This window comes from Macrobrachium nipponense, chromosome 24, assembly GCF_015104395.2.
Source record: "Macrobrachium nipponense isolate FS-2020 chromosome 24, ASM1510439v2, whole genome shotgun sequence".
NCBI classification, from domain to species: domain Eukaryota; kingdom Metazoa; phylum Arthropoda; class Malacostraca; order Decapoda; family Palaemonidae; genus Macrobrachium; species Macrobrachium nipponense.
Window position 1 is genome coordinate 48,250,677 of NC_061091.1, and position 20,146 is coordinate 48,270,822.

General features: G+C 46.3%; 1 protein-coding gene across 6 annotated transcripts in view; it reads right to left on the minus strand.

Annotated features, from left to right (window-relative positions):
• LOC135205604 (uncharacterized) overlaps positions 1-14,608 on the minus strand; it is a 630,437-nt gene extending 615,829 nt beyond the window's left edge. Inside the window, exon 1 of one of the 6 annotated variants that reach the window (XM_064236380.1) lies at positions 14,273-14,608. The gene's annotated coding sequence lies outside the window, so the exon portion shown is untranslated. Of the gene's footprint in view, positions 1-14,257 lie in introns of all 6 variants that reach the window. The other 5 variants (XM_064236379.1, XM_064236383.1, XM_064236382.1 and 2 more) reach the window with 5 other exon arrangements.
• Between the last annotated feature and the right edge of the window lie 5,538 nt (positions 14,609-20,146).

The window sequence follows — 20,146 nt, forward strand, 5'->3', positions numbered from 1 at the left end:
GAATCTACCAGATTCGAAAAATCTGCTTCGGCAGTGGACGGGAGAGCTAGACCCCGTGGTTTGCCCGTCTCGTACCAAATTCCCTTCTTCCCTGATAGTCTGGAAGGAGGGCAGGTAAAGACTATCTTCCCCGCCTTCTCCTTGGATTCCAACCAATTTCCTACGAATCGGAGAGCCTTGTTCATGGAAATGGTTGGCTTCATTTTAATAAAAGATGATTGTTTCGGGACCTTCGTGCTTGTAAACAAGGACCTTGGAGAAGGAGGAGCAGTAGGGCTTAAAGAGTCCCCAAACTCTTGAAGTAAGAGGGCTGCCAGCGTCTTGTAATCTGACAAACCCGGAGCCGAGTGATTTTCAGAGTCCGAAATCTCTTCCAAATCCAATTCCGAAGAGGATTGTTTATTTCCAGTAGGAGACTGGCCTCTTGCAACATCCACCCCACTCTCGCAAGAACGACGACCGCTTGTGCGATAACTTGCGTTCCTACGAGAGATAGGTTGATCCTGCAAAACGACCTTATCCTTCTCCTGGCAAGAGCGATGGCCGCTTGTGCGACACCTTTCTCCTCTGTCAGACGAAGGATGTCCTCTCCTATCGCTTTCTCCGGAACGACCTATGTCCTGACAAGGAATACGGCCGCTTGTGCGACAACTAGAGTCCTTGTCAGGTAAAGGTTTATCCTTCCGAAAGCCAAACAAATCTTCCTGGCTTAATTGTCTTTTGGAAGAAGTCCGTCTCTTATTTGTCACTTGTGGCTCATTGCGCCGGGTTGACGCTCGTGATTCCTTGCGCCAAGCTGGCGCTTCTAGCGCATTTCGGCAGAGTGGCGCTTCTGGCGCATCTGGCGCATTTCGGCAGGGTGGCGCTTCTGGCGCATCTGGAGCCTCTGGCGCATTTCGCCAGGCTGGCGCTTCTGGCGCATATGGCGCCTCTGGCGCTTCTGGCGCATTTCGCCAGGCTGGCTCTTCTGGCGCATATGGCGCATCTGGCGCTTCTGGCGCATTTCGCCAGGTTGGCTCTTCTGGCGCATATGGCGCATCTGGCGCTTCTGGCTCTTCTGACTCGTATGGAGTCTCAAACCTCATCTGGCGCATCTGGCGCATTGCGCCAGGTTGGCGTTTTTGGCGCATTCTTCATACTCCTCCGAGTATAAGCCGAAACTTCCGTTTCTTCTTTCTTTCCCTTCGTCTTCTTTATAGGAAGGAAAGAGTCCTTTCTCCTGGGAGTTTCCTTAGTAAAAACTCCTACTAAGGCCGAAAGTTGCTCCTGCACATTTAGGATAATCTTTGCAGCCGCACTCTCTTTTTCCTTCCCTGATTCAGGTGAGGGATGTCTAGAAACGGAAGGAAACTCCGATTTCCGTTTAGGAACCAATCTTCTTTTCTTCTTTTCACAAGGTGATAGATCGGAGAAAAGCTCAGGGCTTGAATCCAAAGTTGGAGCCTTCCAACTTCTCTTTAAGGGGCGTGACAGTTCATCAGAACTCCATCCCCTTACATTCGGTGAAGAATCTGACGAAGAAAAACACTTCTTTAGGATGCTTTTTCGATAGCGATCCTTGGCAGTTCGGGTCGTCACAGAATCTGCCGAGGGGACGCCTGATCGGTGGGGATTCTCCGTAACCTCCGTAAGGCTTTCGACATTCCTTCTCCTCTGGGCCTGTGAGCTTGGAAGAGGTCTAGGCCTGGGAGCGAGACAGAGCCGATCAGACGCACCCTCCACTGCACTAGGGACACTTAATTCACTATCACTGTGCTTACCTTTCAACGTCAGCATTTGACGTTCCATCCTTTGTAGCGCAGCTTTAAGATCTGCAATTTCCGTTGCCGGATTTGCAGTCTTAGTATTAGAGGAAGAAGATAGAGGTTTAGGGTTAGGTGTTAATTTAATAGGCTCGTTAGAGCGAGACCTACTTACGCTTCTGGAGGAAGCCTTCCTAGCCTATCCATATCTAATTTTCCTTAAATATGAATTTAAATTCTTCCATTCTTCCTCATTCATATTTACACATTCATCACAGGTGTTAGAAATTGAACATTCATTCCTTCTACACCCCTTACAAACTGTGTGAGGGTCTACCGAAGCTTTCGGTATCCTCACCATGCATCCCTCATTTACACACTGTCTTCTAACCGTAAAGCTAGAATCCGACATCATGAGAAATATCCAAAACCAAGTCCAAAAAACAGTCCACGAAAGAGTATGCCAAACCAAAGATCCAATACGTCACCAAAATAACCGGCTTAGAAGATCAATAGCGATGAAAAAATACGAAAATCAAATCAGGAGTAACAACAACAATGTTGCTGTCACGGCCGATAGAGAAAATCTGCCTTAGAAAACGGGAATGATTCCTATTCCCGCCACCAGCGGCGGGGCGGTAGATCACCTGACCTACCTGTAGAGTGTGCCGCGAAATTCGAATTTCTATCGGGGACGACGGAGTCTATAGCTAAGTATATATCTGACAGGTAAGTTGAATGCATAAAAATGCAATTTTCGACAAATTGTCATTTGTTCCGATACGTAATACAAACCAACGGTCCTTTAACAATAGGAAGACTCACTTCTTGGTGGGAGGAATCTGAGTCTTTTGATGAACAGACTGGTGTTCGTCCATCCCTGGAATGCCTCCCTGGTCGTAAGAGCGAGGGAGGGATCCAAGCCTCTGTCCGATTGATCGGGGTGTGCACCGCAGGATCAATGGTCAGACCTCTGGGCCGAGTACTAAGAGAGAGGCAAGCGTATCTCTTCGTACCAGCAAGCAAGAACTTGTTCCTGTTTGCAAGAGGCAACATAAAGTATGGGTTGTCTCAAGCTGGCATCCACTTCCTCCCCCTTGTTGGAGGAAGTGGTGGATATACGCTCCTATCCCTAGTGAAAGGGATAGGATGGGGCTCTGTTGAGTAGCTCACCTGCATCTCGTCCTTATCCAGCAGGGTGACGACCGTGTCCCTCTACCCACAGATAGAGGGGAAGAAAAAGATGGGAAGAGGAGCCAGTCACACTCTCATTCACTCATCCATTCTTACGGTCACACCAGGACTCGATGCTGTTCAGCCTGCGAGGGTCTGGGTTAGCTACACAACGTGTTGAGCAGCCACCACGGGTCCCAAGGAAAAAGATCCAAGGACCTGTGGGCAATATCCCGAAGGTAGAAGGAGGTGCATGTGGTCTGGTTGGACCAGACCCCTGCCTTCAGTACCTGCGCCACGGAGAAGTTCTTGCGGACAAAGCAGCATCTCCTTCGCATCGAAGGCGGTGAAGTCCATTAGGGAGGGGATTGTGAACGACTCGAACCAATCGTCAGGGACCGAAGGGTTCTGAGTCTTCGCTACGAAGTTCGGTACGAAATCGAGCGTCACGGATCCCCATCCCCTGGATGCTTGACTTCGCAGGAGAAGTCATGCAGTTTCCTCAGAGGAAAAGAAGCGAATAGACGCATGACCTATCCCTCTTCTCGACTTCAGTGATGTCCAGTACCCATACTGGTCTGTCCGTTTGCCACGAAGTCTCTCGCATCCTCCTATCCCCATGCAGCGAAGTTCTCGGTAGTGGATAGGACACCGACACTCCATGGTGGGTGTCGATGGTATGGGTACTGTGACAAGCTATTAAGACGAAGTAATGATTGCTCTGTAACAACCGAACTAAGTCAACAGCGTAGTTCGTAACTGACTCGGCCGCTCTGACAGCTGCCGACTGACTGCGTTCGGTAGGAGGCAAGTTGTCCAAGCATCCGAGTAAGTCACGTGACCTTCGCCTTTAAAAGGGTTATGCCGAGAGACCAAACAAATAATGTATTTGTTTGTCGCCAATGCCGGACGGCGAAGTGATGATTCTCTTAAGGCATGTGCCCAACAGGCGAAAGTCAGTTGCCTTCTAGAGACCGAGGTCCCTGAAGGCAAGACATGTCATAGTTGTTGCATCTCAGCTAAGGAGAAACAACACTATGTGCCGTTGAAGACGAAGGTAGACATTGAATGCAACCTACGTCTTCACAGACGAATCGAGAGAAGGATTCTCAAGATTCATAACCTGTGCTTACAAATGACTGAAAACGCTAACCGCTATTTCATTACTGTCCGGTGAGAAGTCGTAGTTGCAATGAAAGCGGGGCGTTCTTCAGTAATGAAAACACAGGGGAGAGCCGCCTGAAGAACTGCTTCTCATGGGCTGAACATTTGGAAGTAGAGCTGTCAGTCGGAGAGTAGGCGATGTCTTCTGACACATCTGTTAATTCGGGGTGAACAATGAACCATTGTACACCTACGAATACGAGATATTTTGAAGACAAACTCAGATGTCTGCAAAATCATTCGCATTATCGCAGTGCGATGCAGCGGGAGACTAGTACAGACTTCTGTTACCGTGCGGTAAACAGAGAGACGAAAGAGTCCAAGAGATATCTCTGTTGAAAATTCTCGCAATGTCGAAGGCGATGGAATCGAGCGTCACAGCAGTAGATGGTCCTTCATTATTGCGAGAATCCCCGTTAATCAGAGACCTAAGTCCATGATTGTTGGGCAGAGATAAGGTTCGGTAGTCAATCAAAGCAGGGGAGAGAGAGACATAACTGACCGTACATCTCAGAGGCCCAGCTGATACTGAGCTGCTATCAAGCAGTTCAATACGCAGTAGCTGAGCCTGAGCTCTCGCTGACTCGTCATCCTGAGTTGCCAGGTAATCCATTATTCCACGAAGGAATGCGTTCGGCTAGAACCACCGAGCATAAAAGATATGCTCAAGCAATTATATTTAGGCGAAACGAATTTCGGTAAATATAAAAGTTGAAATGGTGTTGTCGTGACAAAACCATAAGTATATAAAATTGAAACTGGAAACTCCTGGGAGATTGCAGGCAACCCCGAGTTGCAGTTCAATTAGAATACTCCTCGTCTAAGTCGCAAACCGTAGAGTAACTAGGATATGCGCCTACCCCTCGGACAATTCAACTGCTTAGCAGAATCATGCCGCGAGGTTAATATACGTAGTATATTTGTAGGATTCTGAACAACGATCTCCATACTAAATTCTTTTCCTTCAAGAAAACAAAATAAGGATTGGAGATCGACCACCTTTGATCTCTATCAAAGAGAGTGAAGGAGAAGTCTTCCTCGAAGGAAAGCTTCAATGGTGAACAGAATACCAAAGACGATAGTTCAAGCCAAACTGGATGTTCCCGTCCGTTCTTCTCTATTCCAGGTTGGTCGCCTACTGTGAGACACTCTTCTTCAGCAGCATTCTTCTTCCCAATGCTAGACATTCCAGGAATTCGAGCATAGGCGAGGTTCCCGATTATCATGTAACAATTATCGGGGATTCTCGTCTCGCTCACTTTGGACCGTGGTCTCGCTTAAGTGTTTGGAGATCGTAAAAAACTTGAACACTCTAAATGCGCTATAAATTCCATAGAATTCTAAGCAGTCTGCAAAACCCCCACCGAATTCGTCAAACGATATCGGCTGGTGGTCCTCTCGATTCCCGTAGAAATCGAGGATGGGGCAGGATCCCTCCTCAACGACTGGGACTTACGTCAGGTAGGACCCGAAGGTCCCCCGGTAGCGCAGTCCCCAAAGTGGGATCCTACAGAGAAATCTCTGTAGGATCCCTCCCACTTCCCTCGTAGCCGTAAGGAAAGAGGGAATGGGGGAGGAATTGGATACTCGCTCGCCTTCCCAGTGGAACTAGCAATTGGAGAAGAGTAAGAGCAGCCATCGCCGCAAGGCGATGGCCTCTCAGAGTCTGGGAAAACGTATCGTCAGGAGAAAACGTTTTCCCGAGGAGGGTTACGAACTCTCACTGTAGGTAAGGGTCTGCCGCCTCTGTGAACGTCGTCTGGGTGGGGCTGATCGACACCTGACAGGAGAGAGCCGATACCGTCCTCCGACTCATTGCAGTCCTCGTCGAGGTCGAAACCTCTCAGGAGGACCGAAGGAGTATTTAAATACAGTGTCCGAAGACACATAGAAACGCCGCTGTCGCAGTAGAGGAGGTGGAAGTAGCTTGTTCGACCGGCCAGAACTGAGAGAGCCTTCCAGTCCGGAGACGAGAGACTCTGGTTCAAGACAGAATCGGCAAGCTCCGATCGCGGCAGACCCACCGTCGGTTTGGGTTCCCTCTCAGGCCCCAAAACGACTCGAGCCAAGACGTGGGCTCTGCTGGTGGGAGCGGCAATCCTTCCCCGAGGTCGTTGCGCTGACGAATCAGCGCCATAACCTCGACAAAGTTCCTCTGGATCTCGGAAGTCATAGCATCTTGCAGAGTAGGACCATCAAGCCCCTCGAACAAGAGCATTCCGAGAACCTCCCCCTTAGGAGGAGGAACTGCGATAGACCCCTCTCGGATTCCTCCTGCCACTTGCGCGTACGTCCTGGTCGGTCCGAAGATCGTACCTGGTACTTACGGTGTCGTGACGGGATCATGCGGGGTAAGCCCCTCACGATCACCCCGCTGTACCTCGCTCTTCCTGGTGCAAACCGAGGAAGTTGCAGGCACGGGAGAGGAAGACACGACGCTCCTCTTTAGCTCGCTGGCAGAACCAGCGGGCTTGGAGGGCTGCAGGCGATCGCCAACTTGCAGGCCTAGTCGAGCCGTTTCCCAGGGAAACGGCTGGACCGAGAACAGCGGCCCCGATCTCGTGTGCAGAGGAGCTGCTGCTGGTCCCCCTATCCGCCCGGTCCCTGTGGGAGCGGCGGTCAGGAGACCTGCAGAGACCACTGTCGCGGTGAGACCGGTGCGTGTCCTCGCGGCGCGTCATACCGCTGGTACCAGCCGAGGCTGGCACCAACGATCGGGAGGGGGGAACCTCTTCCCAGCCTCAGCTCGTGGCTGGTTAGACAGTCACGTCTACCAGAGTTACCAGCTGGTCGCTGCGAGAGCGGCCGCTGGTCTGGCGAGAGTCACATGAGCGGCTCTCACCAGCTTCTGCTCCGTGCCACGTACTTGGCGCCGAGCGAACTCTGGCGCCAAAATTTGGCTATACGCTCTCCCGCGGGAGATCGTATACTCGGAAGTTCTCGCGAATGAGAGATCGAGCCGGAACCTGGCGTAGCGGCAGCGCCGCAAACACCAGGCGAGGAAGTACCGGTGGTAGTCGGTACGCCTCTGGTCCCCGTCTTCTTCTTCCTTGCGGAAGGGGAGACGGGCCCTGTTCCCGAAAGAGCAGGAGGACCGGCAGAAGAACCCCCCCGTCCCACAGGAGTGGAACGAGCCCTTAGAAGTTCCCGAAGGAGCCTTCTTAGGGTGGGAAACCCAGGTTACCAGCTGGTCGCTGCAAGAGCGGCCGCTGGCCTGGCGAGAGTCACCTGAGCGGCTCTCACCAGCCTTCTGCTCCGTGCCGCGTCTTGGCGCCGAGCGAACTCTGGCGCCGAAACTTGGCTGCACGGTCTCCCGAGGGAGAGCGTACACTCGGGATCTCTCGCGAACGAGAGACCGAGCCGGAACCTGGCGTAGCGGCATCGCCGCTAGCACCAAGCGAGGAAGTACCAGCGCTAACCAGTACTCCTCTGGTCCCCGTCTATCTCTTCCTTACGGAAGGGAAGACGGGCCCCGCTCCCGAAGGAGCAGGAGGACCAGCAGAAGGACCCCCCGTCCCACCGGGGTGGGACGGGCCCTCAAAAGTTCCCGAAGGAGACTTCTTAGGGAGGGAGGCAGCCTTCTTCTTCTTCGGCTTATAGGCCTTAGAAGTCGAAGGGGAAGAGGCAGCAGCAGACGAAGATGACACATTTCTCTTCTTCTTCCTCTTCCTCGTCAGCTCACGCAGGACAGTCGTCAGGTCCTCCATCCAGGCCGGAGCCGGGGCTATTGCCGAAGCAACACGGCCCGACTGCACCTGTCCGGAAGGACCTGGGACTGGGGAAGATACACCGTGGGCAGGACCAGCATGGACAGGCGCAGGAACGAGGAGCGACAGGTACAGCAACCAGCTCAGGAACAGCGGCAGCGGTAGACCCAGAAGGGACAGCCAAGCCAGCAGCGGGAACCACATCAGCGGCAGGTACGGCAAGCCCAGCCATCGTCTCTTAGAATCATCGGCAGCCAGCGGGACCTGGTTACTGGCGGCCGGTCCAGGGGCGAGCTGCTGGAACAGCGGAAGTCTGGGGCAGGCAACACGAAGAACACAGGCGGCGGCAGCATACCCACCCTCGGTACGGCGGCGACCAGCCCTAGTAGCGGCAGACGGCGTCACCGACACAGCATGGGGAGTGTAGACCAGGAGGGGGGGAGCAGCATAAGCGGCCGTGGAGGAAGTAGTGGAGACCGCCCCAGACCTCGCTGGACGCTACAGCAACCCATGGATGCTAGGCACGCCCTGCCGCCGCAGTGGTCCATACCTGTCCAAGGTCGTCTCCCACGGATGTAGCACCTGCGGTAGCATAGATAGATTAGTAAGAGGGGTTCCCTCACGCACGGGGGGAAGACATGCCCCACCCCGAACGCAAGGAAGACCCCAAAACAAAATACAACGAGGAAGCTGAGCGGGGGGCAGGAAAGAAGACGAAGAATCGGATACCAAGGGAGTCGCGGGAGAGCTTTCCGACGACTTCCTGGCAGACCTTCGCTTCCCCTACCCCCGCACAGCAGTGAAAAGTAATATGAAAATGAAACAGAACACTGCACTTGCGATTCACTTCATAGAACTTAAAGGGGAAAAGATCAATTCCCGGGTAAGAGCAGAAACTAGATCCATAATAATATGATGCTATCATAAAATATATATGAAAATGAAATAGAATACTGCACTTGCGATTTCACTTTCACAGAAAATAAATCTTAAGGATCAATTCCCGGGTAAGAGCGGAAATTGATCCAAATTAAAATTGATGCAAATAAATAAATGAAAATGAAAAGAATAAGCGGCTCGTGCCGAGCGCATCACGCTCTCGGCAACGAACGCACAGGGCAAAAATATAATGAAAAGAGTACTTACATTTTTCAATTACACACTTTCGCCCAAAATACATGACTCAGCGCGAGCGCGCCCGCCCTCGGCACCGAGACATAATTCAAGGGTTAAATTCATGAAGAGAGGAAATCGCCGCATCTACGGCAATAGCTCCATGTTGGTTCATAATTAAGTAATGAAAATGAAAGCAGTGTACTTACAGTTTCATTTTCAAGTCAACCAAACTATTAGTAGAAAACACAATACTATAAACAAAGCATACGACGATGAAGCGGGCAGAGAGCGATGACGAACACGTCCTTCACACCCGCGGCTGAAAGCAAAAGTGGTTTGGCCGCGCGACTGTCGGACAAGCAGTTAACTACCGTTCTCCCCTTGTTCGAAGCTTACGACCGTTCCAGCTGCCGCTAGCTACTTCCTATTGTTAAAGGACCGATGGTTTGTATTACGTATCGGAACAAATAAGTGATAAGGGTGTAGATACACCCTGTTGCCAACCCTTAACACACAAAGGAAAAGTGGCTGAAAGATGGCTGAAAGTAAATTGGAGTGTTTACATCCGGGCAGGCGGGCCTACCGGGTGGTAGTTACTGCTTAACCATCTTGTTCAAGATTTTAAAGGCCGTATCCATCTGCTAAAGCTTAAATATATCCTACTGTAAAGGACCTCAGGTTTGTATATTATGTAGGAAGAAATACAGTTTCTGTATTTTCATGTAAGCTAACTGTGTTTTCAGTTTGTATATTGTGTAGGAAGAAATACAGTTTCTGTATTTTCATGTAAACTAACTGTGTTTTCACTATCTTCTCACTGTTGCACATCATTTGTTGGTATGGACGACAGGATTCGGGGTGCCACTTGTCTGTGAAATTTTCTTCCATACTACATCACTCTCCTCACAACCAAACTTTCGACCAATCCACAAGCCTCACCACCCACCCAAATTGTAATAATTCCCCCTTTTCCTCAGTCTGTAATTCATCCCCACCCCCTGTTTCGTTTGTTATCTCTGTCCAGACCTTTCCTTCTTTGATTGTTTGTCAACCACATTTTTCATCACAGTACAATGGCTTACTCCTTGTCCTCCACATCGCATGTCTCTGAACCCATTACGAGGAATAATTTGCCCTTAACTTGCTAAAGTTGCTTTATTAGTTACAAAGATTTTTGTGTTTACCAATGTGGTAATTATGAACATCTGGTAACACTTTGACAGGATCACAGCCTAATGAAAAAACAGTACAACTTTGTACGGTACTTGTCAGTTGCTTATTTTAAAATGCACTTCTATGATATCAAGACCAGGTTTCACGCGTTTCTGAAGGTGACAGCCGATCAGTATCGACCAAATACTTAAGGGAACTTGATCTACATATTTTACTCATTTACGGTGTACTGTTGACAAATGTTGTGTATTTTATAACAGAGTATTTGGTTCATCCTAAGCGTTACCCAGAAAACAAGTTTCACCAGGTTGGCTTCAAGCTTACTCTGGTGATGTCATTGTACCAACCTCCCAATTTGTGTGAACCAATCACAGTGCTTGATAAGACCATCTAAACACCTAACCACCACCATGGCAGATTTAAATTATTGCTATGTGCTGCCTTTTACCTTGGAAATTATTTCTCCTACAGTTATAATGTTTTTGGTGAAGGACCAAATGCCATTTACAAATGCCCAAAAAACTTTATCTAATGCCCCAATCCTCCCATATGGGCTTCTCACGATTCTCTCGCCTTCCCATGGTGAGTCTCCTCCCCTTCTCCTCCCCTAACTTCATGCTGCTGCCCTCCCTGCAATTTTTCCTCGGCCTCCCCCTGTGGTATATTGCTCCCTAACAGGATGCGCATCCCGCTGCCTATTCACCACACAAACATGGCCGCTTTGTTTACATGTGATCTTCCCCACCCAAACCCCCAATTCCCATCGTCCCCTTCATCGTAGAACAAATACGGGTTATTTTTTGGTAGAGTCCCACCTCCTACGTTGTAATTTTTATTCTTCTTGGGTAAAACACGTGAAAGCATGATATCTATTTGAAATACATTACCTGCGCAAATGCATAAAAACAGTGGAAAAAAAATAAACAAATTACAGTAAGTATGCATTTTTTCTAAGTTCTTTGTTGACGTTTCCTCTGTCACAAAGAGTCGCTCTCATTTGTTCCTATGTTCATTTCCTTTCTACTTGACTCTTCCCCATTGCTCACTTTGACAATTTCCTCCTACATGCACAGTAGCTCCACCTAATCATCGCAGTCCTCTAATTACAGCTTTGTATGTCCATGTAATGTAATATTAATGGCACATGGATTTTGCCCAGTCACAATTCTTATGTATTTTTGTACCAAGTTTTGATTGCTTTTTCCCCACAAAAAAAAAAAAAAAAAAAAAAAAAAAAAAATTCAGTTCAACGATGGTCTCAGTGTGGGCAAGTTGTAGGTACGCTTAACAAAGACTGATGTGGTACTATCACGATTTAAACATCATAATGAAAAAAGTTTATACTTTTTACGAGAGCATACTGTGTTACCAAGAGAAGTGAAGTGCCCCAAGTGTGATAGCAGTGCTTTTTAACGTCGGATCGACATCAATAAGGTAAAACAATTTGTCATTGTAGATAATTTTAGGCACCATATTTTAATTGGGAGGGGGTCACAGAGGGACGAAGCCCCCCCCGTGCCGCTCAAGTAAGGATAACCTCCCCCTAGGTTAGGTTAAGTGGGTGTGTTAGGTTAGACTGCTCCTCTTATTTTACTCAATTTTACTTATTTTCTGTATTCCCCACTCTTGTAAATTGTGATTTAGAAAATGGGACAATGTAGAAAACGGAGCTCGAGATAGCTACCTCATCCTGAGTCACTCCGTAAGTGCTCTTTCACCCTCTTATTTTTGCATGGAAAATAATTTTTTTTTTTAGTTTTCTGTAGCTTTTTTGTATTTTTGTGTTATTTTCTTCTTCTTAACGCTCGTTTTGTTTTCCCCCACCCAAAAGCCCCGGTTCCCAACTTGAGCCCCCATTACTGTTGTGATATTCAAGGTGGTGGTCAATGGAAAACAAGGGTTTTTTGCAAGACATTAACATCAGAACACAACAAAACAACAAGAAAACTAGCAGAAAAAAAATGGTTTTTCATGCAAAAATCGCTGGGTGGACTATAACGAAAAATTACCCAAATATGGGCCATAAATAACATCTGATCCCCACCAATTAACTACTATTCCCTCATCGACAACACTGAAACTGTAGAAGAAATCAATTTCCAAGGCAAAAGGTAGCGCAGAGTGAATACTTAAAATTAAAAAAAAAAAAAAAAATAGAACATTGACAACTCATAAAATTGACTAGTATTTCAAGTCCCTCAGCAGAGGCCATGTTCTGGGGTAGAAATCTTCATTTTTAACTTCCAGCTATATACAGAAAATTTATAAATTTTTTTTTACCTACTGCATTTTCATGGTAATTGTATAGGAAAGGGGCGCATGGGCTTTTAAAAAAAAGTAGTTACCTAGAGTTACGGAGAATAGTATATTGAATTTTTTTATACTAGTCATTGAGTGAGGAAATGCTTATTAGTCCCAAAAAACGTCACTTTAAAATTTAAAGACTCACGAAAAAAACTAAGTCGTGGGAGCTCTGTCTCTCACCGAGTCAACTACAGACTGATGTCTGTGTCTGTGCGTGCATGCAAGGACTAAAAAAAATAACTAAAACAGGTGACAAATGCAATATGCACAGAAAAAACGAGTATGGAAAATTTTCTTGCACAGCTATTTTGTTCTTCATCATCATGGCAGTAACTTCTACAAGTGTTCCTGTTGAAAACTTACCTGAAAACTTACGACTTTTTCGATGTGAAAGCTGTGTCATACCTAACATATGGTGGTTTTTGTTTTTTGTATAGTTTGTAGGTAGTTCGACCTCGACCCAACCACGGTGACACTAAAAAAAACATGTGACGTCGCCGTATAAATGGAACAGCCAAGGCCCTGTAACCCGTGGGGAGCGAGTGCAGCGCAAAAATTCCTGCTTGCCAGAATAAACATGCTTGCCAAGAATGTTTCAAAACGCGGATAAAGGGCGAAGCAACCTTCCGCCACGCCGAAACTGAAATCAGGAATGTGTAAAAAATGGTCGCTAAATTTTTTTTATCAGTTTTTGTCTCCCCCACCCAAAAACCCCAGTTCCCACCTGTGGTCCCCAAAGATTGTTGGTGGTTGTTAAGGGTCTTCCTCATGTATTTAATGATACTGAAGCATAGATAATGTGTTAGCTATTTTAGCATTTTAAGCTGTTTAACACATAGAAACTGGTGCGCCCCTTTCCTATTGAATTACCATTTTCATAACTTGCTTTTGCCATTGAAGTTTTGTTTTTTTACATTTGCTGACTTCAAAAGTTTAACTAGTAAATTATACTTTTTTAATGAAGGCTATACCAGCCCAGTTTGTGAGGATTAAAACATACCTAGCCTAGTGGAAAAATTATATTTTCCAAGTCCAAAATACTGTAATGTTTTTAACCTAGCCTAATCAAGGATGCCCGGTCCTTACTTGGCCAAGGAGTTGCCACCCACAGGACATTTCAACTAATATATAACCTAAGGTCACAAGGTCCTTACTTGTATAGGCTAATGTGTCCTGTCACCCAAGTCGTTAAATAGCCTACACATCATCTGAATCAGAACTTGCAGAAGTACCATAAAGATGTTTGGATACATCTCTGTGGCCTATTTCATTCTCTTGTATTTTCCCCTGACAAAATACCAATCTTTCCATCCAGAATCATTAAACCTACTAAGTTGGCTATTTTACTACCAAAATAAATGTTTATGCTTCACAGACAAAAACTTGGGAAAATCATTTTGCACTACAGCTGAGCTATTACTAGGTATTACCTATATACGGTTTAAAGTAAAAATCTAAAACATCAAACTGCTGATTGCTACCAGGTGCTTCTGGTTCGTAAGTTTACATGAAAAAAGACATGCCATGCTTAGTACCAGCCCCATGAGGACTTTACAACACATACCTAATATGGGTCTGTATAATCATTAACACAGACAAACAAACAAATGTTGGTAAATATTCAGGTTAGCGACTAGACTGAATAAAGTAGCAGTTGTCTGCATCTTACCCAATACCTAGGCCTAGGCCTAATCCTCCGCAAAGTGACCAAGTCAAGGATTACCTAGGTCGCCCTAGCTACTATAGTAGTAGTAGGTATAGTAGTCAAGAAGCCTACTTTAGTTCCATCAACTCAATGCTAAACATATGGCTTAGGCTATTCTCAGACATGACAATATATTATGGTAAGCGTAAAAATAGGTATTATTAAATACTCACGCCTCCAGTTCTGACCTGGGAATTCTGACACATCGGGATGTACCTAAGTACAGTGTTGATGTAACAACTCTGACCAAGGCCAAGGTTTCCATTAGGCTAGGCCTAAATCGAGACGGTTTAAAAGAACTACAACCAAAACAAAAAAACATTTACAAACACGCTAATGTTATCTTCCAACTTTGGGGTTGTAATATTGCCGAGTGACGAGTACCCGATTATTGTAACGAGTCCGACACTCCGACTAGAGTAGAGCGGCTAGAGCCTGGTCCGAAATTGCCGTTGGCATCATAAAGTCTTATAAAACTATAATGAAAATTAATATTAGTATGAATTACTGCTTTTCATGAGAGAAAATGCATACTTAAGAATTACTTGAAGCATAGAGCCTACTGATTTTGAAATTTCTCATCACCATCATCCAGCCTTCAGGACAGGTTTGACTTTGGAAGACCTTATATTTGTGCTTCAATAATACCTACAATTATTGTTCTCATAATCAATATCACATTTCTATAGTCAACTAAATAAAGAACGTCAATAACCAGTAAAATGGCCACCATTGGATCCTTAATCCTTATCCTAGTTACTTCAGTATGTTCCTTCATCAACAGATGTTAGAGACTCGGAGTAAAACGCAAGTCGGAGACAACCACAAATAAGTTGATCAAGTTTTACATTTTCGTTGAAATTTACCAACAATTCCAAAATTGCATAAATAAATATGCCATAAAGAATGAAATAGCTATGTTATAGTGTTTCTAATTCTTTTACTCTTCAAAATTCTCAGTCATAATACGTTTCCGTTGTCTGATATGTAGGCTACTACAATGTGTAGGATTTGGAAAAAGATATACTGCAAATCCGGGGTGAAAATCTCAACTGGGACTTACTCATATATGTTAATTCTAACTTATTGAATTATGACAATTCGAATTTATGCAGTACTTAGGTATTTACGCCTACACACACACACACATACACACGTACACACACACACACACACACACATAAACACACAAAATTATATACAAAATGCGTATCGGAAAACTAGTGCACTAGTTTTTCGCGACAGCCTTGTCAATTAGCCTTGCTTAAGTGCAGATTAATGTTCAATTTTAGTATATGTTTTTTATGTAACTTGTGTTTAACGTAAGTTATTGAATGTTTTAAGTATGGTTTCCTTATATGTTAACTTATAGATAACTATTACTTTTAATTTTATCATTTTTTAAAGTTTTTTACAATTATTTTATTTATAGCTATTGTAGAATTCCTTGAGGATACAATGATGTATTGCGAAACGTTGGAATAAATCTGTTATAATGTCAAATTCCTGTATGTTCCTGCCTGCCTTCATCTACTTATATATATATATATATATATATATATATATATATATATATATATAATAATATATAATATATATATATATATAATATCTATATATATATATATAATTATATTATAATATATATATATATATTATAATATACTATATAGATATATATATATATATATATATATATATATATATATATATATATATATATATATATATATAAGGCGTGCCAAGGAGACCCAGAGTTCCAACAAGAATGCCTGGCCCCCTGTCTGTAGTTATATCATCAGGCAGACGGAAACGGCTTATCCAACTTGATAGTAGGGCTTCCGTGTGGCGCTTGTTGATCCTTCTACCATTGGGGTTGCTTCTGGCCATCTTGTGGAACGGTCTATGATTGTCCGGAGGTATCTGGCATCCCCTGATTGCTGCAGAGGTCCTAATGGATGTGCCTGAAACGCTGTCGTAGTTAAGGGAAGTCTCTGATGCCTGACGTTTCTGGCCAACATCCACCAGCAGTCTGTGTTGTGTGAGGAAATCGGCGCCTAGTAATGAAAACTTGACATCCGCAATGATGAAGGGACATTTGTATTTATGGCCCAGGATGGATATTTTGCCTAACACACTGACTAAATTTCTTACCAATTTTCCGTTCCTTCAAAATTTGACCGGATATTAGGCTGCTTGATGCTAAGCAGCCTAATATCTTGTCGAGTACTTTATTACCCGGGCAAAAGGTATGATACATAATAGCGTGCAGACAGAAACATGGTGCCTGACCCCAGTGGCCCTGTGACCAGCACGCTGAGTGAGAGCAATTTATGTTTGTTAACAGTCAATCAAACAACAATAGCAAGAGACATAATGTACATTTAGTGATAAAATATATATTGGTGAAAAGACCAGGAAATTCTACATACAAACATATATATATATATATATATATATATATATATATATATATATATATATATATCTGTATATCGTATATATATATATATATATATATATATATATATATATATATATATATGATTTTTGATGATGTTCTGGCTTACGATGATTTTCAGCTTACGACGCATCTCCAAGAACAGAACCCCCATCGTAACCCGGGGACTGCCTGTATATATATATATATATATATATATATATATATATATATATATATATATATATATATATACATACACATTGTGAGGTATAGACAAAGAAGCAGGTAAAGCAGCACTGACTTTATCACAGGTAAAGGGAGTTTCATATGTAATTACAGTGTGCGGACGGATATGTAGTGTCCGACCCGTAAGAGAGAGAAAACTGGGTCGGCAAGAGCCAATTTGTGTTTTCTCAGAAACATACATTTTAAGATAATAAAACCTACAAATGCTGAATATACATGAATTATACATTGGTGGATATGCCAAAGAATGCTCTATAGAATCGTTAAAGGAACAATGCGGCTTGATAATGACCCAGTGAGCTGGGTGACAGGATTCCTCCCCTAGAATGGTTTCTGAGGGGTTCGACTGTCATATGCGGATGGCCGCAGGTGCATTTTGGTGGCTCGGTGATCTCGGGAGCTGCTCTGTTTTGCGGTGGCACTCGGGGCCGTCTGCCGGGTTCCTCTTCAGTGCCGTCTTCATCTATTAGGAAAGAGGGCTTCAACCTGTTTGTGGAGACCCAATCCTAGCGACCATGCATGAGGATGAGGTACGCCTTGTCCGTGCGACAGAGAATGCGGTAGGGGCCTTGGTAGGGTCTCGTCAGTGGCGGGCAGTGGGCGTCATTCCTGACAAAGACATGCTCGCAGGATGATAAGGCTTTGGGCTGGAAGTGCCTTGTCCTGTCGCAGAAAGTCATGAGGCAGGGCATAAACTTCCCGGTGGTCTCCTGAAGCCTCGCGATCAGCGTGTCTGTGTCATCGGTGTTTATCGGGAAGAATGCCTGGTACTGTCAATGTTTCTCTGTAAACTTTCTCTGCAGGGAATGCCGTGTTGTTGGCCCTTTGGGTGGTACAGAGGCTGAGGAGGACCCAGGGAAACTGTGACTTTAAGGATGCTTTTAGGGATCGGTGAACTCTTTCCACCATGCCATTGATGGTGGTGCTGTGGTGCAAAGTACCCATCAGGTGGGCCAGAGCAGCCCACAACTCCGACAGGAAAGCAGGCCCGCGATCCGTTGTGATGTCATCTGGCACTCCGAAATGGCTGATCCAACTGGAGAGGAGGGTTTCCACACAGGTGTTGGTGGTAGCTTTCGACATTGGGGTTGCTTTGGGCCATCAGGTGGAAAGATTGATGACTGTCAGGAGGTATCTGGCGCCCTTGGACGGAGGCAGAAGGCCTACAATGTCTACATGTATGTGTCTGAACCTCCATTTGGTAGTGGGAATTTGCCTACACCCGATTCAGTGTGTCAGCTGATCTTGCTGGATTGGCAAGGGACGCAGTTCCTGGCCCATTCCCGCGAATCTTTCCAGATCCCATGCCAGATGAACTTCTCAGTCAGGAGGCGCATTGTTGTTCGGCCCGATGGGTGTGAGAGGCTGTGGATGACATCGAACACGATCTTCCTGCGGGAGACTAGGATTAACGGGCAGGGGCAGCCAGTGCTGGTGTTACATAGGAGTGTTGTGTCAGGTCTGAAGGGCATGTCTTCCCACTTAAGGGAAGTGAGGGCCATGTTGTAGGCTGACACTTCTCAGTGGCCTGTTCCTGGGTGAGGTCCTTGTAGTCGATCCCGAGATGAACGGTGCTGATCTCAATCCTCAATAGGGCATCGGCAACGGGGTTCTTCTCGCCTGGGACGTAGTGGATTATGCAGCAGAACTCAGCGATGACTGCAAGATGCCTTTGTTGCCTCGCGGACCAGGCATCGCCCACTTTGGTAAAGGCGTAGATCAAGGGGCTGATGGTCCAGCCTTATGGTGAAGGGTGAGCTCTCCAAGAGGTATCGGAAGTGGCGCACAGCCTAGTATACAGCCAATAGTTTGCAGTCGAAGGTGCTGTACTGGGTCTCTGTGGGCTTCAGCTTCCTGCTGAAGAAGGCAAGTGGCTCAGGAGACCCGTGGACCACCTGCTCCAGGACAGCTCCACAGGCGATGTTGCTGGTGTTGGTGGTGAGGAATAAGGGTGCGTTGGGGTCCTGGTGAGCCAAGGTGACGACCTAGTGAGGGACATCTTTGTCTGATGAAAGGTCTGATGCTGCACAGCATCTCACATTAGCTTCTTTGGTTTCCCCTTCAGGACCTCTGTCAAGGGTGCGGGCGATGTCTAGGATGAAACGGTGGAAGTAATTAACCATCCCAAAGAATTCCTGAAGGGCCTTGATTATCATTGGTGTCAGGAATGTCTCCACGGTGTCCACCTTCTCAGCACTGAACATGGTGGAGGTGTTCCTTTGGGGACCTGGAAAAATTAAGATGTCGTCGACGTAGCAGATGCAGAAGGGCAGGTCTCCCAAGATGCTGTCCATCAGGCATTGGAAAGTGGCTCCGGCATTCCTCAGGCCGAAGGTAGAGTAGGAGAAAATGTAAGACCCGAACGGTGTGATGATGGCTGTTTTGGGGACGCCCTCGGGCTGTACTTGAACCTGAAAATACGATTTTAAAAGGTCCATTTTGGTGAAACCCTTAGCTCCGTGCAGGACCCTGGTCAGGTCCTGCATGTTTGGCAGGGGGTAATGATCCAAGGTCGTCGCCAGATTCAGTTGCTGGTAGTCTCCACAGGGCCTCCAGGTGCTGTCCGACTTTTTTATTATGTGGAAAGGTGAGGCCCGCGGGCTTGAGGCTTTCTGGCAGATGCTCATTCATTCCATCTCTGAGAACGCCCTCTTCGCGTCCTGTAGGCGGCTTGGTGGAAGTTGGCGAATTTTGCATGTGGGAGGGGCGGTCCTCTGTGGTGGTCATATGGTGAAATACGCCATGCTTGGCCGGGGTGCCAGCTACCTGACGGAGTTCTGGCTGGAACAAGTTGGGGAACTCCTGCAGGAGGTTGCTGTATTTGTGAGGCTTGATGTGGCAAACAGTAGGGATGCCCAGACCTGTGGTGAATGGGAGGAAGTGGCATGTCCCTGTGTCAAGGAGGTGCTTGCAGCCTACGTCCAAGAGGAGCCCATGGTCATGAGCTTCTTCTTCAGCTCGTTCAGGGTGACTGGGTGGGCCTGCGAGTTCACCCACGAGGTTATGTGTTTGTAGACCTCCCCTGGGAGAGCTGCTAAGATGAGATCGGCCTAAGTACCTCATCCGTGAGTCCCGCAATCCTGAACTGGCCCTCTCCGTAGAACCACGTGGGAGGGTCTTTCGCTGTGAAAGGGGGCAACCTGATGGCCTGAGCAGCAACCATATAAGAGGTCGTCGTGGAGACTGAGGGGCTTGGAGTAGTTCCCGAGAAACTGTCTGCTTCAACAGAGCCTGGCATTGTCAATTCTCACTCAAACGGTCAACGGAAGTCGTGAATGGCAGGCCAAACCATTCGTGAAAACGCCAAAACACACCTGGGGAAGGTATGCTGTATTCAGTCCGTTAATGGTGTGTGCATTGTCAGCGGAGAGGA